At 38.4% G+C, this 15,506-nt stretch overlaps 1 long non-coding RNA gene across 3 annotated transcripts; it reads right to left on the reverse strand.

Annotated features, from left to right (window-relative positions):
• Positions 1 to 6,410: 6,410 nt before the first annotated feature.
• Positions 6,411 to 8,507, reverse strand: LOC129347697 (uncharacterized). 3 transcript variants are annotated; one of them, XR_008599917.1, is made up of 3 exons: positions 8,345 to 8,477; positions 7,109 to 7,199; positions 6,411 to 6,889 (listed from the first exon to the last, which is right to left on the reverse strand). It is a non-coding gene; the product is annotated as an uncharacterized LOC129347697 (long non-coding RNA). The 3 variants fall into 3 exon arrangements; XR_008599918.1 differs by having other exon boundaries at positions 7,109 to 7,196; positions 8,345 to 8,476; XR_008599916.1 differs by lacking the exon at positions 6,411 to 6,889 and having other exon boundaries at positions 6,997 to 7,199; positions 8,345 to 8,507.
• Between the last annotated feature and the right edge of the window lie 6,999 nt (positions 8,508 to 15,506).

Genomic DNA, 15,506 nt, shown 5'->3' on the forward strand with positions numbered 1-15,506 from the left:
TTATCTTATCTTATCTTTTCATCATCCAACTTAGTGTGAATCTTTTACCTCAAAGCCCTGCAGCAGGACGTCAAACTGATTCCAGTCCAGGTTCCACATTCAGCCCAGTCTGATCTCCAGTAAAACCACAGCATAATAACCTATAAATAACCACAACTCCTAATTATTCCATTTGTTATACTGCAAAAAGCACATTTTGAAAATGTTCACATTTGAGGAATTATCTTTTGACAAAACATTATGAACAACCAGAAATGTTTTCAGAAAATAAGTTAAATTTCAACAGTTTTATGCCTCAGTTCATCATTTCCACATGACAACTTCCAGAGTGTCTACAAAGGAACACAACATTCAGTCATTTAGTAACTGAACAATCTGGTATTTAACTCTATGATCAAAACAACTTGTCATGATGTAGAAACTATTACAAATTTACAATCTGCAGTTAATGTCTTCTCTGGAACTTTTACACTGCATGCTGTGACCTCTGACCTCTTCATCATTCTACTAACAAGTCAGGACTCTGGGATTAAATCTGGGAAAAGTCATGTTGTTGATGGACCAATAGATGGCAGCAGAGACTCACACACAAATCTCTGTCCCTGCAACTGATCAATAATCAATAATAACACTGATACATTATCAACCAATCATATTTTGGTCATTTTGTACATATTTCTGGTAGTTTTAGCTCATATTTTGGTCATTTTGTTCATATTTATGGTAGTTTCATCTCATATTTTGGTCATTTTGAACATATTTCTGGTAGTTTTAGCTCATATTTTGGTCATTTTGTTCATATTTATGGTAGTTTCATCTCATATTTTGGTCATTTTATTCATATTTCTTGTAGTTTTTTTGTCATATGTTGGTCATATTATATATATATATGTATTTCTGGTAGTTTTATCTGTCTGTGTGTGTGTGTGTGTGTGTGTGTGTGTGTGTGTGTGTGTGTGTGTGTGTGTGTGTGTGTGTGTGTGTGTGTGTGTGTGTGTGTGTGTGTTGATACATATATGAAGAAATGTATAAATTGAATGGAAAGTCCAGTGGGAGTCTGAGTGTCACCAAGTCAGAGTTTATGTCTCAACTGCGGACGTTAGAGAAGACAGGCGGAGACAGTCTTAGTGGGCGGAGCTAAACTACCTGAAACCTGTGTTTCATTCGTTATAGATCTCATTCTGTCATTCTGAAATCAGTTTATTTCTCCCCCTCTTCTCTGTAACTATTTAGTTTAGAATTCTTTGCCTCTCCTGACAACTTTTGATAGAACAGCAGAAAAATACCTTCAATTATTACAATATCACTGTGATTCTCCACTGTGTATTATGCAGAATTGTAATATGATAGCAATTTATTTGTGTTGTGTTCATTATTGATGCCTTTAACTCTTCCATGCATAGAGGTCATGACAGTGTGCAGCTCTTCTAAAGCTGTTTTCTTGTATGTGCATAAGTTTTGATGGCATAGTTGGACATCAGCCACTACAGTGGATCCTATTTCATCATTTCTTCCACTGCCAGTGATTGGCTAGCCATTGCAAATTCTTTAAAAAAAGAGTCAAACCAAGATGGCCGACAGGCAGCCAGAAACACCAAGTAGCTCATTTTCTTTTGTTCAAACCTTCTATAAAAAAGAGACCTTTGCAGGAAAGAAAAATATGGTGACATCGAGGAACATCTAAGGAGTCATGCAATTGCAAAATTTTCCAAGTATTGATGTTATATTGGGAGGCAATTATGATTAATCACAATTAGGCTATTACTGCTGCTGTTCTTGAAAATATGTCATCTGAGAGACTTGGGAATCTATACAGGAGAGTGAATCCCTCAATGCTGTTTGAATTATTTATGCATCAATTATTTTATTTTATAGTTCACATCACATTTCACAGTTCAATACACTGTATATCATTTTATCCATTTGTTTGTTAAATCCATATTTCTAGAGCAAAATGCATGGTGGCCATCTCAGTGGACATGTAAATATATTTTTTAGAAAAATGGGTTGAAATAAAATAAAGTTCAAACCTTGTTTTTCATGCCTAAAGATGAATAAAAACAATTGGGGGAAAACAAAATCCTGACTGAGGTTATCATAATTCATGCATGAATGGGTTAAGGCGACATACCAAACAGTGACGTTTTAATTCCTTTTTGGACAATATACTAACATACATGAATTATTGACACACAAACGTACAAATTCTCAAAATACAAGCTCCTCAACTCTGTTCTTGGTTACAGTGATTCATTAGATGTACTTCTATTTTTCTTAAATTACCATGTTTTCATAGCATCATCAAAATTTAATTGAGTTTTTTTTCCACAATGTGATTTCAACATCATCAAAAAATAACCTGTGCTTATTCTAGTGATCTTTTTGGTAATATGTTTCTTGATTACCACCCATTTGTGCTTCTATCTGCCTTCATCTTTGCAGACGGTGCCAACATGATTGACAACAGATGAGATTGTTCTTAATTATTCATTCGTAAGAACTTCAAATTTGTTATTTTTAACTGCTCTAAGCCTCAAGCAGAGAAAGCATAAACCTCCTCTTTGGTATTATCTGAACACGACATCATGACGATTTACTCTAATGAAGCTGGTCGAGTTTTGAGGAAAACACTTTAAATGAACAAGTCAAGTATATTCTAACCACCTGGAGCCTGATGTGCATCAAGAAACATGATGTTTCTTGATGCACATCAGGTGCTGCTGATCTGATCTGACCTGACGTTCAGCCACAGCATCAGTGTCTGATGAAGATAGGACAGCAGATCAATCCTGTCTAACATCCTACTTCTGTTTCCTCTCACCTGAATCTTCCAACAAACTCCCCGACGTTCCTCCATCTGACGAGCAGAGTCCGTTCAAAAAGTTCACATTTAGTGCCAAAAATATTCATTCAAAGATGAAGAAACCATGAAAAGATCAATAAAACTAGCTAAAGGTTAAATAAAGTGGAGCTCTGTGGCGTGTGTGTTGGTGGTTTGATCCCGTCAGGTGTGTCTGAGTGGAACGTACCACCTGCTCAGGTCAGCGGGGGGAACACAGAGATACAAAAGTTAAAAATCCTGGCTCTAAGCCTTAATACAGTTTAGAGTGGACTTCACACTTTATGTCACATGAGTGCATCTACATTAGCATAACATTTAATTTAATGTAGATGAGTTTTACTGCTCCAATCACAGACTGACCTGCTGCTGACATCACCTGTTCACCTGGAGCTCACCTGTTCACCCGACAGCAGCAACAAACTGGAGAAGAACTGAGGGATTCTGATGACAAGTTCATGGATCAAATAATAATTCAGTGGAATCTTTACTGCAGTAACACATTTTCTTCACCATCATATTACCTGAAAACTAAAAGACTCTCCTCAGTGAAGCAGCTCCTGGTTTATAAATCAAAACGCTGGAAAACACAGAGAAATACTAAAAGATCATTTTATTAAAACCAACAGAAGCTGGAAGAGGATTTTTTTTTTAAAAAGGCTTTTGTTGCATAAATTCTGCAGCTTCCTGTTGTTGTTGTGGGAACAAGGTTTGACAAAATCGGACTTTCTGAGTGTAAACTGACTCAACGAAACCTGAACTCCAGTCAGAGAGAACAGGTTCCATTAGATTAGATTCTTTATTGTCAGTGGAAAAACAAACATTTTTAGTGCCCAAAACACCACGACAACACGAGTAAACTTGTTTTATGGCCTAACAAAGACAAAAACACACACAAAAAAACTCTTACATTTCACTTTCTTTCAGATTCTGTGCTGTTTAGAATCAAAATGAAAATAGAAAATAAAAATCTGTTTCAGTCCAATATTTTACTAAAACATTTCACAAATACTCCAAACACTGATAAGAACATTTCATATAAATCATCCATGCAAAAACCTCCAATCTCCAATTATTCTTTATAAATTTATACATTTTTACTGATATATTTGAAAAATATCAAAAAAAAGGAAAACATACAGTAGAATTTTTTTTAAATAAATAAAAAACAAAACACATTTTCACATCTGAGCTCAGAAACTAAAATCATAGTATTTTAAACATAAATCTCACGTTTAGGTCGGATATTGTCCATTTATAAAGGAAACACAGAAAAGTGGGAAATATAAAATAGAAATAATTTTAAAGAAGTGATAAAAAGCCCTCATTTCACACACACATACACACTTATAACGACCAGAATTATCACCAGAAGGACTCAATTATCAGCCAGAAACGTTAAAAACAGAAATAATTCATTAGTTTTCTTTCCATCAGAGAAAATTAAGCATATTTAGGCTTCAAGTCATGTGAAATTATCTTTACTGTACACATTACTGCTCTCTGGCGGACACAGGCGGTAACGACACTATTATTATTTGAGGCAAAGCTGGCAACAGTACAGATGAGCAGCACTTCCTGTTTCAACGTAAAACTATCGTAATGCTCTTAGGCTAAAACGTGGTTTTGTGAGACTCAGAAGAATCTGCAGTATGAAACAAAATGTATTTAAGGACCACTAGCTTGTCGACTCCCTCAAATTGTGTTTGTTGTCACTATACGTTCAAAAATGAACACGTTATAGGTAATGTACAAATGCATTCGTGACCGGAAGTGTTAGCCGAGCTAGCGGAAGTGCTAACGAGGGTTTGCTATGACACGGACTAATACCCTAACACACGTAGTTCTAAAATCAATTCTCTCCAAGACACAGAGCTCTAGCTCCGTTTCCTGTCCCAGGTCTAATGTTTCAGCCTGATATCGTGATCAGCACCTTTTAAAGAGACGCTGCTGGTAGCGCTGGAGTTAGCTTGTCACTAGCTTCTGATTAGCTGCTAGCTCGCTAACGCTGCCATCACAGACGCAGCTATAGATTGTCATTAGCTACATTGTGGATTCATTTCCTGTTTGGACGTGACTCAGACTACAACAAAAGTAATCGGAGCAAGTGGAGAAGCTAGCTGTCGTTAAATACGACTTGGTTTACACCAGAGATCCTTCTGAATCGACCAAAATCGCTTAGTAATACTTTTGACATAAAATGTACGCTAAAGAAAGATGCTTTTACGTTGAAGAGTAACAGGAAGTGCTGCTCACCTGTAATGTCGCCAGCTATACAGTTAGTAATAATGTCGTGTCGTTACCGCCTGTGTCCACAAGAGGTCAGTAGCGCCCCCTCCTGTGACATGATCTTACATGAGAGGGATTAGATGACAGCAGAGACTCAGACACAAATCTCTGTCCCTGCAACCGATCAATAATCAATAACAACACTGATACATTATCAACCAATCATATTCTGGTCATTTTGTACATGTTTCTGGTAGTTTTATCTCATATTTTGGTCATATTCACAGGACTCACCTGTTTTGAGAAAATCATTTTCTGCACTTTTACAATTACATGTATTCCACAAGCCACTTTATGCTGATGTCACTTATAGTGTAGTAATACGGTATTTATTCATTTTTCATTCTTGTATATATTATTGTTATTATAATTATTATCTTTACTGTAGTAAACTGTAGTTAGTGCTGCTCTGAAAGATTTTTGCTGCTCTAACACTGGAAATTTCCCCTGACCTGGGGAGTAATAAAGGACTGTTGTATATCTATGTGCAAGAACTGATACCTCATCTTCCTGTATATAGTCTTCTACATGGTATTTAAAAAAATCTGTGCATATATCCCTCTGGGCTGGAAACTGATTATAGTTTACTGCTATGGTGTATGGCTCTGGCATTAAATATACTACATATATAGCTGGTGGTAAATTCAAAAATATGTAGACCAGCAAATCAAGTATAGTGAGGGTGATGCAGAGTAGATTGATGGAAATGGGCAGCTGGAAGCAGTGGGCTGGAGGAAGGTCAGCAGCAGCAGCATCCCACAGATGGAGATTAGGCCAGTTGGTGGGAGAACCACCACAGATCTGAAGCATCCAGCTCTGGGATCAGGGACACTCGGAGAAAGGACACAGGGAGAAACAGAGTGAGTGTAATGCAATAATGGTATATATATATTAAATATAATGGTAGATAGAGAAGGGCTCAGTGCATCCAGAGAGGTCCTCCAGCAGCCTAGGCCTGTAGCAGCAGAACTAGGGGCAGAACTAAGGGACGTCCAAGAGGAAGACTCCAGCTGACCCCCTCAGGGTCCCCCAGTCAGTCCTAACTATAAGATTTTTCAAAAAGGAAGGTTTTAAGCCTGGTCTTAAAATTAGAGAGGGTGTCCGCCTCCAGAACCCAAACTGGGAGCTGGTTCCACAGGAGAGGAGCTGATAACTGAAGGCTCTGCCTCACATTCTACTTTTAGAGAGAAGTTACAGGTCACTTTTCCAAGTAAGCCTGCAGTCTGAGAGCGAAGAGTTCTGCTAGGATAAAGACATGATAGTACCATTATCAGGTAGGTCTTTAAGATATGATGGAGAGTGGTTGTTAAGAGCTTTATATGTCAGAAGAAGGATTTTGAATTCTATTCTACATTTCACAGGAAGCCAATGAAGAGAAACCAGCATAGGAGAAATATGATCTCTCTTGCTAACTATCCTCAGTACTCTGGCTGCAGCCCTACACTGCACTACACTAACACTGATTTAGCAAGTCTGAGTTCTGAACCGTGGCTTTGGTACCAATAAGCTGGTTTTGTGTAATAGCCTAAAACTGCCTCAGATTGTTGACTGTGGTCATAAAGACTTATTTACTGAGCATTGAGAAACCTGCTTCTTGGAAAAAAAGAAAAGCATATGAATAACATAAAATGATATGATATAGAATAATAATTATAAATACAGTGATGTTACTTTGAACAGGTGAATGATCAGGGAGCCTCTGTCACTCAGGTTGTCTACAATCTGGAAGTTACTGATGTAACGATGCACTGAATTGGACAGCTGGACACACACATAAACAGAGTCAGCTGTTAGCTAGTTAGCAACGCCGCCGTCCTAAACGTGATCATTCATGTCTCATCCATTAGAAGGTCATTATCATGATGTAGTAAACTTTTTACAAACTTTTATTTAAAATACTACATTCATTTTAAAGACACTTAAATACACCATTGACACAAGCTTTCAGATTTTTCTGCACTAGCACTAGAAGGTGATTACCATCTCCAGGTCAGAGTTTTCTGGGGTGAATCCAGTTGGTAGACTGATATCAAGAACCACCATCCTGACGTCTCTGGGTCCTAGAGCCCTGCTGTGAATGAGAAAAAGAACAGCACTGACAAAGGGCACGATGACTATACGACTATAATCAGCTGCTGTCACATTGTTCATGTAAAGGCATAACGTACAATCAGTCACTGATCAGATTAAAGTCTTTGAGCATGTGAGCAGCAGCATTTTAAAATGAGTCTGAAAGAAAAACCAGAGGAATCAGTCTTTACTGAGGCACACCAAGAATCCATGAAGAACTACCTGCAGCAGCAGACTAACAGATGTACCTGCATCTGCAGACCAACAGATGTTCTTCCACAGAGCTCTGACATCGTTTGTACTTCAAATACTATATTTATTGTATTATGAACTCTTATCATGCTCTATTTTTATTGGAAATAACACCAATTTGCACTTTATTGTAAATATTAACAGTTTTTTAAGCTCACCTCTGTAAATACCAGCATTTTAGGCAGATTTGGGATGTCTGTTGCATGCTCATTTGCACAGTGGCCCTCTATCTTCTAGGTAACACGTGAGCTCATGCATACCTTGAATCTCCCTAAGGGAATGAATAAAGTACCTATCAGATAATGTACAGAGTGTCAGTCCACAGAGGAACTGGCACAAGATATTTTGAACTACCCAAAGCTGTGAAACTGTGCCCTGCAATTTGTAATAAGGTAGTCGATATTGCTGCCGATCTAACGTTTTGCACAGTCGTGTACACGTATAACAACAACAACTACTTGATCTTGTCTGACTTTTCTACATCTGCTGGAGGCTTTTCTGGTCTGGGACAGTAGCAAAGCATTAATTAATGTACAGCTGTATATATTATATGGTGGGCTAGAGCGTGTGTAATAGTGTATTTGATGTAATTATGCTCCAATGTGTTATTTTGATCTTAACAATAATGTATTCATTTGATCTTAACAAAAATAATACTAACAAGAAGTCCCTGAAGATGAGCACACACAGTCCTTGCATTGTGATGTATGCAAAACGTATGTATTTTAAGAGATTGTACGCGAGTGTTTTATAAATTCAATTTACTAAATTTACTCAGGTCAGCAGTCAAAATGCTTTGTTGTTTTTTTTTGTTAAAGTGCATTTGCTTTAATTTGTCACCCGTCTGAAGGACGTCGTGTAAAATATGTGATATAGTGTGAGAATTTGATCTACCGCTGGATCCTTCAAAAGTGACGTTGAGATCAAAGTGCTTGCAGGGCATTTTCTCTTCCACCTCATGCAGCTGATTGTAATAGGTCACAACCCGTGGTCGTCTTTCCCTGTGCTGGAAAGAAAACCACGTGTAAGAGGCACAGAGGAGAAAACAACAAACAAACATAAGAGGAAAAGCAGACAGTAGCGTATAAGTATTGCACTCATAAACAAAGCCCTTAGCGGCAAGGTCTTTGTGATATTTCTGAAATACATTTAGAATGGATTGTTGCGGTTTCAGCACGCCATGAAAGTGAGCTTTACGCTTCAACAGTTCAGCAGAGCGTCTCCTTCTGGTACTGCCTGGACACTGCACGGCTGCAGAGATAAGAGGAAAAACAGGAAAAACTAAACAAAAACCCTTACACAAGGTTTCATTGTTTCATTGCACTGGTTGTGCTTTTGTCTAACAGATGAGCAACAGCAAATGGTTACTTCAAAAAAGATTTGGACAACCAGTGTTACCTTGGAATGATATTTAGGATTCAATGGACAAGATGCACAATTATAAACAGATTCATCACAGCTTTTTAGAACAGTTTTATCATTCTGTGGTACCCATACTGTTTCAGTTTTTATCCAAGAGCTGTCCAATCCATTTCCCCCCTACACATACAACAGATACACTATGTGGAATAAAGAACTGAGTCTTGCACTGGACTGCACTTTATCACCCATCCTACTGCTCATGTGCACTAAGACTGTTTACATATTTATATCTTTTAAGTATTTTTAAAAAAATTTTATTTGTACATAGTGTGCCTTTTTCTATTTTTTATATATATAGCTGGGAGTCACCAATTGTAATTTCGCTGTGGGGAAACACAATGACAATGAAGATTCTTGATTCTCAATGTGTTCCTAACCCCTAAGCCCAACGCGCACAAGGAAGATATGTTGTAGTGGCTCAAAAATTGCTATAAAAGTAAGCAACAGTCCAAGAAAACACATATTTAGGTTAAGATGAGTTCCTTTTTGACACGAGATATGGGTTTTGCTCTTTCAATCATTGGTCGCTTTTAATGTAAATCTCTTGGGAATATAGGTTGTAACCCTACACTATAAATGAAGTATCAGCTTCGTACCAGACTTTTCAGAAGTGAATATCACCTATATTTAACACACATAAAACAATATTCAGTATTAGGCACAAACCGACATATTAAGACATTAGTTGGTTTGTATATTATTCTCCACCCAAAGCGACTCCAGGATCGCCTCACTTTCAGCAAACACACAGTGCAAACACGGCCTTGAGCTGCTACAAGGGGAAAACTGGATTCAAAGTGTTGACAGCTACTTCCTAATGAAAGCTAGTTTATGATGTTTTTCAAGGTTCACTATAGTTTTTTTTTGTGTGTTTCTTTACTGGTGTTGCTATTAGAGATATATTATATTATAGATATATTATAGAGATATTAGAGAGTGCCCCTCTATCTTCTATGTTGAATTCTGGAATGTTTTTATTTGAATTTTGAATGTTTTTATTTGAATTTTGAATGTTTTTATTTGAATTTAAAATGTTTTTATTTGAATTTAAATTGTTTTTATTTGAATTTCAGAATGTTTTTTTTTAATTTAGAATGTTTTTATTTGAATTCCGGAATGTTTTTATTTGAATTTTGAATGTTTTTATTTGAATTTTGAATGTTTTTATTTGAATTTTGAATGTTTTTATTTGAATTTTGAATGTTTTTATTTGAATTTAGAATGTTTTTATTTGAATTTAAATTGTTTTTATTTGAATTTCGGAATGTTTTTATTTGAATTTAAATTGTTTTTATTTGAATTCCGGAATGTTTTTATTTGAATTTAGAATGTTTTTATTTGAATTTCGGAATGTTTTTATTTGAATTTCGGAATGTTTTCATTTGAATTTTGAATGTTTTTATTTGAATTTTGAATGTTTTTATTTGAATTTTGAATGTTTTTATTTGAATTTTGAATGTTTTTATTTGAATTTTGAATGTTTTTATTTGAATTTAGAATGTTTTTATTTGAATTTAAATTGTTTTTATTTGAATTCCGGAATGTTTTTTTTTAAATTTAGAATGTTTTTATTTGAATTTTGAATGTTTTTATTTGAATTTAAATTGTTTTTCTTTGAATTTCAGAATGTTTTTATTTGAATTTTGAATGTTTTTATTTGAATTTTGAATGTTTTTATTTGATTTTTGAATGTTTTTATTTGAATTTAAAATGTTTTTATTTGAATTTAGAATGTTTTTATTTGACTTTTGGAATGTTTTTATTTGGTCACTGTGACCTCATTTTCTCTTACTGTGACCTCATTTTCTCTCACTGTGAATTCATTTTCGCTCACTGTGACCTCATTGTCACTCACTGTGACCTCATTTTCTTTCACTGTACCTCATTTATCTCTCACTGTGACCTCATTTTCTTTCACTGTGACCTCATTTTCTCTCACTGTGACTCATTTTTCTCTCACTGTGACCTCATTTTCTCTCACTGACTTCCTTTTCTCTCACTGTGACCTCATTTTCCTGTCACTGTGACCTCATTTTCTCTCACTGTGACCTCATTTTCTCTCACTGTGACCTCATTTTTCTCTCACTGTGACCTCATTTTCTCTCACTGTGACCTCATTTTCTCTCACTGTGACCTCATTTTACTCTCACTGTGACCTCATTTTCTCTCACTGACCTCATTTTCTGTCACTGACCTCATTTTCTCTCACTGTGACCTCATTCTACTCTCACTGTGACCTCATTTTTTCTCACTGTGACCTCATTTTCTCAGTGTGACCTCATTTTCTCTCACTGTGACTTCATTTTCTCTCACTGTGACCTCATTTTTTCTCACTGTGACCTCATTTTCTCTCACTGTGACCTCATTCTACTCTCACTGTGACCTCATTTTCTCTCACTGTGACCTCATTTTCTCTCACTGTGACCTCATTTTCTCTCACTGTGACGTCATTTTTCTCTCACTGTGACATCATTTTCTCATTTTCTCTCACTGTGACCTCATTTTCTCTCACTGTGACTTCATTTTCTTTCACTGTGACCTCATTTTTCTCTCACTGTGACCTCATTTTCTCTCACTGTGACCTCATTCTACTCTCACTGTGACCTCATTTTCTCTCACTGTGACCTCATTTTCTCTCACTGTGACCTCATTTTTCTCTCACTGTGACCTCATTTTCTCTCACTGTGACCTCATTTTCTCTCACTTAGGGGCTTTCGACCAAAGAGCACCAGGTGCTAATTTGGTTCAAAGTTAAAAGCCAGTGCTTTTTTGGGGCAAATCTCATGCCGCCCCAGGACCGGTTTGTGTTTCCTTTCTTTCACTGTGACCTCAGCTCCGGTGGTGGAAAGACAAAAAAACGGCGCCAAGTCGGGCACCGGCTCCGACTCTGCACGGGCTCCACCCAGGTCGAAAGCGCCTAACTGTGACATCATTTCCTCTCACTGTGACCTCATTTTCTCTCACTGTGACCTCGTATTTCTCTCACTCTGACCTCGTTTTCTCTCTGTGACATCATTTTCTCATTTTCTCTCACTGTGACCTCATTTTCTCTCACTGTGACATCATTTTTCTCTCACTGACCTCATTTTCCCTCACTTTGACCTCATTTTCGCTCACTGTGACCTCATTGTCGCTCACTGTGACCTCATTTTCTCTCACTGTACCTCATTTATCTCTCACTGTGACCTCATTTTCTGTCACTGTGACCTCATTTTTCTCTCAGTGTGACATCATTTTCTCTCACTGTGACCTCATTTTCTCTTACTGTGACCTCATTCTCTCACACTGTGACCTCTATTTTTGCTTACTGTGACCTCATTTTCGCTCACTGTGACCTCATTCTACTCTCACTGTAACCTCATTTTCTCTCACTGTGACATCATTTTTCTCTCACTGTGACATCATTTTTCTCTCACTGTGACCTCATTTTCCCTCACTTTGACCTCATTTTCGCTCACTGTGACCTCACTGTCGCTCACTGTGACCTCATTTTCTCTCACTGTACCTCATTTATCTCTCACTGTGACCTCATTTTTTCTCTCACTGTGACTTCATTTTCTCTCACTGTGACCTCATTTTTCTCTCACTGTGACCTCATTTTCTCTCACTGTGACCTCATTTTCTCTCACTGTGACCTCATTTTCTCTCACTGTGACCTCATTTTTCTCTCACTGTGACCTCATTTTCTCTCACTGTGACCTCATTTTCTCATTTTCTCTCACTGTGACCTCATTTTCTCTCACTGTGACCTCATTTTTCTCTCACTGTGACCTCATTTGTCTCTCACTGTGACCTCATTTTTCTCTCACTGTGACCTCATTTTCTCTCACTGTGACCTCATTTTTCTCTCACTGTGCCTTATTTTTCTCTCACTGTGCCCTCAGTGACCTCATTTTCTCTCACTGTGACCTCATTTTCTCTGACTGTGACCTCATTTTCTCATTTTCTCTCACTGAGACCTCCAGTATGAACTATAACAGAATTGGCTCTCTCATTCGCTGGATATTGTTTTTCATGTCACTATCAGTCAGCCATCATGATAGTAAAGTGTACAGTAATTCTCAAAGTAAGGCCAATTGTATGAAGCACTTCTCTGGATTCGTATGAGCAGAATCAGAAAAGAAAGTGCTGCCATTCTCGGAGGAAAAATACAAGGGTCGATCTTAATGAACTGTTTTCTTGATGACAACGATGACAATATGTTAGATATTGAGAATTTAGATAATGAACTGCAGTTGGGTCAAGGAACAGCCAGACAGAAGTGCATTGACAGAATGAAATGCTCCGACAGACCGTGAAGAAAACCAGGCAGAGTACTGTCTTTCCTCAAGAAGACTAGTGAGGGAGGCCACTTGGACACCGATGTCTCCTCTGAAGAAGATACATGGACTGTATAGACTGTGCATATGCTGCTGCCCAAGTTCTTCACCAGTCAAAGCTTTGTGAGAGAGTGGCGAAGAGAAAATGACTGTTGAAAAACGGTCAGATTAAATCTTGACTAGAGTTTACCAGAAGACATGTAAGAGGCTCTGCTGGCAGCATCATGGTGTGGGAACAGTTCTGCCCTGGAGGGCTTGGGAAAGTAGAGGGTAAAATGAATGTTAAATGGTCTGCACTTCGTGGTTCTCAGAGCACTTTACGATGTTTCCCATTCACGTACCAATGGCAACAGAGGTGGAAGGTGAAAAGAGCTGTTCACTCATGGTCCCCATGTAATAGGTTAAGCAGTTTTGCAAAGAAAAATGGGTGAAACTGGAGCGTCCACATGTGTGAGGCTGATTGAGACATATACGTACGTCCAAGCTCAATGGTGTAATTCTGGCCAAAGGTGCATCGGCAAAATACTCCCCGTTTACAAGTCTTCAAGTCCTGCTGCTGAGAAGTATCCCCACATCATCATGCTGTCACCACCATGCTTGACAGTGGAGATGGTGTATTTGTTGTGATTTGCAGTTCACATGTTCACCAAACATAGCATCTAGTCTGATGGCCGAAAAGCTCAATTTGTGTCTCATCAGACCAAAGAACTTTATTCCAAATGACCTTGGAGTCTCCTACATGCCTCTGGGAGAATTCCAGATGAGATTTCATCTGAGCTTTTTTCAGCAGTGGCTTTTTCTTTGCTAGTTTTCCGTACAGCTTTGACTGTGAAGGACCCAGGCAACAGTTGTTTTATGTACAGTCTCTCCCATCTGAGCCACCGAAGCTTTTCACTCCTTCAAAGTGGTCGTAGGTATCTTGATGGCCTCCCTCACCAGTTTTCGTCTTGCCTGGTCATTCAGTTTGTGAAGACGGCCAACTCTAGGCAGATTTATACAAGTGCCATACTCCACCACCAGTGTTTCTCCTAAACCTCCTGATTAGCTCTGCACCACAGTCATCCACTATACTGTTATGGGCTCAGAAATGACATATCTCACATCTGATGAGCTACCAAATGTAGCTGAGATATGTACTTTATCCTAGAATCTCTAAAAGTAGAATGGGAGGCAGAGCCTTCAGTTATCAGCTCCTCTCCTGTGGAACCAGCTCCCAGTTTGGGTTCTGGAGGTGGACACCCTCTCTATTTTTAAGATCAGGCTTAAAACCTTCCTTTTTGACAAAGCTTATAGTTAGGGCTGGTTGGGGGACCTTGAGGGGGTCAGCTGGTGTTTTCATTTGCACAACTGACTTCCCCTCTTGACGTCCTTTAGTTCTGCCCCTAGTTATGCTGCTATAGGCCTATAGGCTGCTGGGGAACCTCTCTGGATGCACTGAGCCCTTCTCTAACTACCTATGTATTTACTATATATACCATTATTGCATTACACTCACTCTGTTTCTCCCTGTGTCCTTTCTCCAAGTGTCCCTGATCCCAGAGCTGGATGCTTCAGATCTGTGGTGGTTCTCCCACCAACTGGCCTAATCTCCATCTGTGGGATGTTGCTGCTGACCTTCCTCCAGCCCACTGCTTCCAGCTGCCCATTTCCATCAATCTACTCTGCAGTGCCCTTACTATACTTAATTTGCTCGTCTACATATTTTTGAATTTACCACCAGCTATATATGTAGTATATTTAATGTCAGAGCCGTACACCATTGCAGTAAACTATAATTAGTTTCCATGTCAGTTGTACTTTGCATGTATCATCTGTCTTATCATGCATGTATCAAACTGTGTGTTTTATGGTCCTTGTGTCCTCCTCCAACCCCACCTCTCTACCTCTACCTCCATCCCTCTATCTCTACCTCTAACCGTCTACCTCTACCTCTATCTCTATCTCTACCTCTCTACCTCTTCTGTCCCTCTCAACCCACCCGGCCAGCAGCAGATGGGTCCCCCCACATGAAGAGCCGGGTTCTGCTTGAGGTTTTTTCCCTGTTAAAAGGGTGTTTTCCTTGCCACTGTCGCCTTTTGGCTTGGTCAGGGGGTTCAGGCATATGGGCTCTGTAAAGCGTCTTGAGACAATTTGACTGTAATTGGCGCTATATAAAAAAAATTGAATTGAATTGAATTGAATCTGAAGCTGAGGGTAGGCTGCATGCAATGTCACTAATGTGATCTCTGGAGAGTGTCTAAAGTAATGTCCTATTATGTTTGGAAGAAGCACAATCTTTAGACTCTCTAGACAACTAACAAGGCATATAAGCTGCC

The sequence above is a fragment of the Amphiprion ocellaris genome, chromosome 20 (assembly GCF_022539595.1).
Source record: "Amphiprion ocellaris isolate individual 3 ecotype Okinawa chromosome 20, ASM2253959v1, whole genome shotgun sequence".
Lineage (NCBI taxonomy): Eukaryota > Metazoa > Chordata > Actinopteri > Pomacentridae > Amphiprion > Amphiprion ocellaris.